Source organism: Stegostoma tigrinum, chromosome 34, assembly GCF_030684315.1.
Source record: "Stegostoma tigrinum isolate sSteTig4 chromosome 34, sSteTig4.hap1, whole genome shotgun sequence".
Lineage (NCBI taxonomy): Eukaryota > Metazoa > Chordata > Chondrichthyes > Orectolobiformes > Stegostomatidae > Stegostoma > Stegostoma tigrinum.
Genome location: NC_081387.1, coordinates 19,406,328 through 19,412,723, shown reverse-complemented (window position 1 = coordinate 19,412,723; position 6,396 = coordinate 19,406,328). Strand labels below are relative to the sequence as shown.

The following is a 6,396-nucleotide window of genomic DNA, read 5'->3' as shown; positions in this document are numbered from 1 at the left end:
ACTCAGGTACTTTTGGGAAGTTGATGCGTTGCAAATAAAAGTTTAATTTTGTTCTTCCTGTTTTCAAAAAATTTGAATGTGATAGCTGTCAGTTATAAAATGGCTCTGGGCCACATTTCTCTCATTTATCCTGAACCACCTATTAGCATTTATTTATTCCCTGCCCTCACAGCAGTTGCTTGATTTCTCCTGTGTCAGGAATAATTGCTGTTGTTTCTCTCAGTGCGAAACCTCTGTGACAACCATACAGCCAGCAAATTTGCAGTCACAGTGTCAAAAAATAGACTGACACGGAATACGTTGACATTGAGAAAATTGTCGTTGTCCTTCACAGTCATAGAGACCATAAATTAGGGAGGGGCTACGGAAGGTACCAGTTGGTGCCGCTAAGGGAGTGAGCGATGAAGATCGTGGTTCCGGTACCAATTAACCAGGCATCAAGCTAATTGAGGGTAATTGAAGCTGCACTCAGCCAGGCATGAGGAAGTCCTCTCCTGTGATCTGTTTACAGAAAATAACCTCAGCACTATTACGTATTCTTTTAAAAAACTCACAATTACACATTACAAAACCTTTTCTTAACTCCAATAGTGTTATAATAGAAATGGAAAACTGCTAAGTGACCAAAATTGGAGGAACTGAGTATTGCAGAGTTCTGTATGCCAATACATCCCTATGGCTGGATTAGGTTAGAGACTCAACTCATAATATTTTAACACTTCTAAAGATGCAAATTTATTGTATCTCTCAACAATACAGCGAAACATGCTTTGTGAGCAGTACAGGCAACTTACAGCAAACACTGACATATAGATCATACAGTGCTTACAGCAAGGCATACAGGGTTAGAACTGGTCAGGAAGTGTGCAAAGTAAGACTAACATTGGCAAGACCAACATAATTTGAAATTACAAGAGTCCATTCATCAGTCTAATGACGATAGTGAAGAAGTGGCCCTTGAGCTTGTTGGTGAGTGTGATCAAGCTTCTGTATCTTCTGCCTGGCAGATAGTACGCTTTCTAAGTGCACCTTTAAAAGTTGCTTGTAATGCTAAATTTCCTGGGCCACCTGAGGAGGAAGAGTTGCTGTGCCTTCCCTCCAGTCACAACAATCTGGGAAGTCCACCTTTGGTTGTAGGTTTTTGTCACTCTTAGGAATTTGTCGCTCCACACCCTCTCAAGCTCTGTACCGTTGCTCCAGATGGGGGTGCCTTCTCTTCCATTCTTCCTGAAGTAGGCGATCAGTTCTTTTGTTTTGCCGACATTGAGAGAGAAGTGGTTATTGTTGCACTGTGATAATGAGCCCTGTTTTTCGCAGTTTATGAGCTGCAGTTGAATTGTAATGCCTAAGAACAGGGGTCAGTATGAAAATGTAATTTAGGAGTACTTTAAATGGAAAAGTAGACGGGTTTGAGGACAGAATGAATTCAGTGGTGGTGCGATAGAAATCAAGAATTACCAAGTGTCCAAAATTGCAGGAGCTGAGAAATATGGAGTTCTGTACACCCATATTTCCCACTGGATTAGGTTAGAGATTTAACTCATTACAGCAGGAACATCTTTACTATATTCAATACATTAAGACTCAACACTTCCTCTCAGATAGGAGATTGGCCAGGAAAGCATTGGAATAGCTGTCTTGAAAAGTGGCATTGCTATGAGTTGAAAGGAAAAAGTTAAAGGAATCCACAAGAATTAGTCATGAAATAGGATTTTCAAACTTTGTAAAAATCTTGGTAAATTGCAGAATGATTTCTTCTTTCAATTGGATCCCCTTTTTGACATTTTCTTATGGCAGGAATGTAGTCTGTTTTCCTGAAATATAGAAAGAATGGCATTAACATGAAGCTTAATAGCTCCAGGATGAAATGCACAATGAGTAGTTAATAAATGACAATTTGATAATATTCACATTTGATTATACAAAATCTTATTCAGAACTGTGTTAACAGGAAATAGGTTTTCCTCATTATATTTTCTGATGCCTACAACTATATCAAAAAGTTTCTTTGTAAATATGTCACACTGTAATTTCACCCTCCTCGTGCTCTATAGTTTTATGCATCCCACTTCTTCAGCTCAGATTGCAGTGTAACACTTTTGCTTCAATTCCAATGGTAAATTTCCAAAATGTCGTTTGTGTAGCTATTTGAAGACACAATTGTGAAAATGAGTTCTAAAGATTAATGAAGAATTGATTTTGAACATTGACTGATACCTGCACGTATATATATAGTTTGAGCTTTTGAAAAGGACACTTTGCAAAGGACATGCCACTGGGTTTAAGAGAAGTAATGTTGCATCTTCAAGAAACAGGAGCTTGGATCGAGACAGTTGACAAGGTTTTCACAGAGAGGTTGCATGGCTAATATAGTTATTGAATTTTGAACCCATGGACTGAAAGAAAATGGGAGGCATCGATTCAGAGGAAAAACATCCCTTTGTTCTCTAAACCCCCTGTTAGCAACAGTGATAGCTGCAAACCAAGAACAAGTGACCTCTATCATTAAAGGATTATATCCGTAGAGGATACAGAGAGCTAACCGAAAAATCTCTTCCTGTAAGTGGAGTGTTTGCGATGGAGAAGTCTACACCACAACTACTGTCTCCAAAAAAGGAGACTTCAACTGATCTCAAGGGAAATCCAAATACGAACAGCTTGTGTGGAAACTGACCTTGGCATGCAGACCAGTATTTGGGGCAGTCTGTAAATAATCATGTTTTTGTGACTTTAACCGTTACTGCTCCAAAATATTTTGAAGATGATAAAATGTGAGGCTGGATGAACACAGCAGGCCCAGCAGCATCTCAGGAGCACAAAAGCTGACACTTCGGGCCTAGACCCTTCATCAGAAGTGCTCCTGAGATGCTGCTGGGCCTGCTGTGTTCATCCAGCCTCACATTTTATTATCTTGGATTCTCCAGCATCTGCAGTTCCCATTATCACTGATACTATTTTGAAGATGAGATTTGCACAGAATTTTATTTTTTTTTTCCAGGCTTGGAGGGGATTTCTGTATGTGTATATATGTTATTTTTCCAGAAGGGTAGTTGGATAAATTTGCAAATTTTAAACCTTTTATGAATAATCTTTCCAACTTTCCCTAAAGCTCTTTTTGCAATTAATTAGCTTTTTGTTGACTGACTGAAGGGGCTTGGCTAACTTGTTTCTCACACTGAGCTGTATGCAGTACAATATTATACGATAAACTGGCACTACCTTTCTTTTAAGTTCACTTTTTTTTTGCAGTCTATTGAGAAACCTGCCCTTTTCCTCCTAACTGAATCAAAAGAGATTTATTGTTAACTGTCAAATGTTATCATCAGGGAGTGTCTTTGGCTGAGTTCTGGTGCTCGAGAGCTTATTACTGAAAGCTGCTGCATTCTCGTTGTGATATTTCTCATGTCAACATGATTGTGATGTATAACATTATGGGGTGCAGAGGCAGTAACAGACTTTTCCCCCTTGCTAGAGGGATCAATGGCTGGGCATTGATTTAAGCTAAGGCACAGGAGGCTTAACATGGGGTAAACAAAATGTTCACCCAGAAGCTGGTGGTGGGAATCTGGACCCCACCACCTGTAAGGATGGTAGAGCCATAACACTGAAGAAGCATTTAGATGTGCACTTGAAATGCCAAGGCAATGGGCCAGGTGCTGAAAAATGGGATCAGAATAGTTATGTGCTTGTTCTTGACTGATGCAGACTTGATGGGCTGAAGGGCCTTTTTCTGTGTTGCAGCACCCGCTGAACCTACACAACTTCACCCCATAAGACACTACCTCCTGAATTTTCAGTACAAACAAACATCGACAGCCCCTGGAGGAACATCACCTCAGAAGAAGACATTCTCTGGTCTGCCTGAAACTTGCTAGTCTTCCAGAGCAGGGAGTTGACCCCGACTGAGTGCTTCAGACTGGCACATTCCAAGGTCCAGGACTACATGCTGAGGGATGCTCTAAAGCTCGGGGCAACTGCTATCAAGGGGCAGTTGGGAAAGACCACAGTCTGAGGTCTTCCTGTTAATGTCCGATGGGGTTCTGTTCAGTTATTGGACCCCCTGGGTGCCTCAAAATAAATATAAAGCTTCCTGCATAAGTAGGAAATGCTTTTGTTGTTTTGCAACTGTGGAAATGCTGTGAGCAAAGCCAAATGCCAATGTTTTGTTGTGTCAGTTCACCTGGGCCATCTCCAGTACATCCCTCACCTTCCTGGACCTCTCAGTCTCCATCTCAGGTAACCAGCTAGAAACTGATGTCCATTTCAAGCAACCGACTCCCACAGCTACCTAGAATACACCTCCTCCCACCCACCCTCCTGCAAAAATTCCATCCCCTATTCCCAATTCCTCTGCCTCCGCCGCATCTGCTCCCACGATGAGGCATTCCACTCCCGCACATCCCAGATGTCCAAGTTCTTCAAGGACTGCAACTTTCCCACCACAGTGGTCGAGAACGCCCTTGACCGCGTCTCCCGCATTTCCCGCAACACATCCATCACACCCCGCCCCCCCCCCCCCCCCCCCCCCGCCACGACCGCCCAAAGAGGATCCCCCTCATTCTCGCACACCACCCCACCAACCTCCGGATACAACGCATCATCTTCCGACACTTCCGCCATCTACAATCCGACCCCACCACCCCAGACATTTTTTCCATCCCCACCTTTGTCTGCTTTCCGGAGAGACTACTCTCTCCGTGACTCCCTTGTTTGCTCCACACTGCCCTCCAACCCCACCACACCCGGCACCTTCCCCTGCAACCGCAGGAAATGCTACACTTTCCCCCACACCTCCTCCTTCACCCCTATCCCAGGCCCCAACATGACTTTCCATATTAAGCAGAGGTTCATCTGCCAATGCGGTATACTGTATCCATTGTACCCTGTCTGGCTTCCTCTACATTGAGGAAACCAAGCGGAGGCTTGGGGACCGCTTTGCAGAACACCTCCGCTCGGTTCGTAATAAACAACTGCACCTCCCAGTTGCGAACCATTTCCACTCCCCCTCCCATTCCTCAGACGACATGTCCATCTTGGGCCTCCTGCAGTGCCACAATGATGCCACCCGAAGGTTGCAGGAACAGGAACTCATATTCCGCTTGGGAACCCTGCAGCCCAATGGTATCAATGTGGACTTCACCAGCTTCAAAATCTCCCCTTCCCCCACCGCATCCCAAAACCAGCCCAGTTCGTCCCCTCCCCCCACTGCACCACACAACCAGCCCAGCTCATCCCCTCCCCCCACTGCATCCCAAAACCAGTCCAACCTGTCTCTGCCTCCCTAACCTGTTCTTCCTCTCACCCATCCCTTCCTCCCACCCCAAGCCGCACATCCATCTCCTACCTACTAACCTCATCCACCTCCTTGACCTGTCCGTCTTCCCTGGACTGACCTATCCCCTCCCTACCTCCTCACCCATACTCTCCTCTACACCTATCTTCTTTTCTCTCCATCTTCGGTCCGCCTCCCCCTCTCTCCCTATTTATTCCAGTTCCCTCCCCCCATCCCCCTCTCTGATGAAGGGTCTAGGCCCGAAACGTCAGCTTTTGTGCTCCTGAGATGCTACTGGGCTTGTTGTGTTCGTCCAGCCCCACATTTTATGCTGTCTCGTTTCTTTCGAAATTAAGGCCAAAAACGCATTAAATCGCGGAATATCAGTTTGCACATTAAAAGTAGCAAGGGTGAGGCAACGCAGAATTTGTAAGGAAGTTGTTTAGCAGGCGTGAGTCAAAAGGCGCTTTGGGAGAGAAGAAGTGAACAGGATCCCCGGAGCCGGGTACAATACCTGAGCGCCAGTCGCTCCCTGGGTATGCAGTTTAGGTTTAGCTGCTCTGTTTCTCTCCAGCTCATCCAAGTGGTCGTCCCGGTAAGTGGATACACTCACCATTGCCATTTTGTCCATAAATCTGCAGAAGAAAAACAGAGAAAATGGGGGTGAACAAAGAGACCCCAAGCGCCTGCGAGAACTGCGCACTACAGTCTGAGCCGGCCCTTGTAAGATTTGCAGCTCACCTTTCCATTGGGTGCTGATACCATTTCGCCAAGATAGTTGTCATTTTAGTGATTTTTTTTGGCTTTTTTTGTGTTTTTTTTTGACCACACGGCCAATGTCAAGCCGAACCCTCCAGGCTCATAAAAGCAGTGAGCTGTTGGGAATTGCGGAAACAGACGTGTTGGGCGGCGTCCGAGTCTGCAGATTCGTTTTTCATAAACTCGAAACTCCCACTGCTGGCAGATGCCCAGTTACTCCAATAGTAGCAGCTGCAGATGCTGGAGAATCTGAGATAAGGTGCAGAGCTGGATGAACACAGCAGGCCAAGCAACATCAGAGGAGCTGGAAAGCTGACGCTTTAAGGGTCGAGACCCCTCTTCAGAAATGGGGAGGGGGAGGGGAA

At 45.0% G+C, this 6,396-nt stretch overlaps 1 long non-coding RNA gene across 1 annotated transcript; it reads right to left on the bottom strand.

Annotated features, from left to right (window-relative positions):
* Nucleotides 1-710: 710 nt before the first annotated feature.
* On the bottom strand, nt 711-6,179 carry LOC125446663 (uncharacterized). The gene is made up of 3 exons (XR_007246449.1): nt 6,014-6,179; nt 5,787-5,907; nt 711-1,814 (listed from the first exon to the last, which is right to left on the bottom strand). It is a non-coding gene; the product is annotated as an uncharacterized LOC125446663 (long non-coding RNA).
* Between the last annotated feature and the right edge of the window lie 217 nt (nt 6,180-6,396).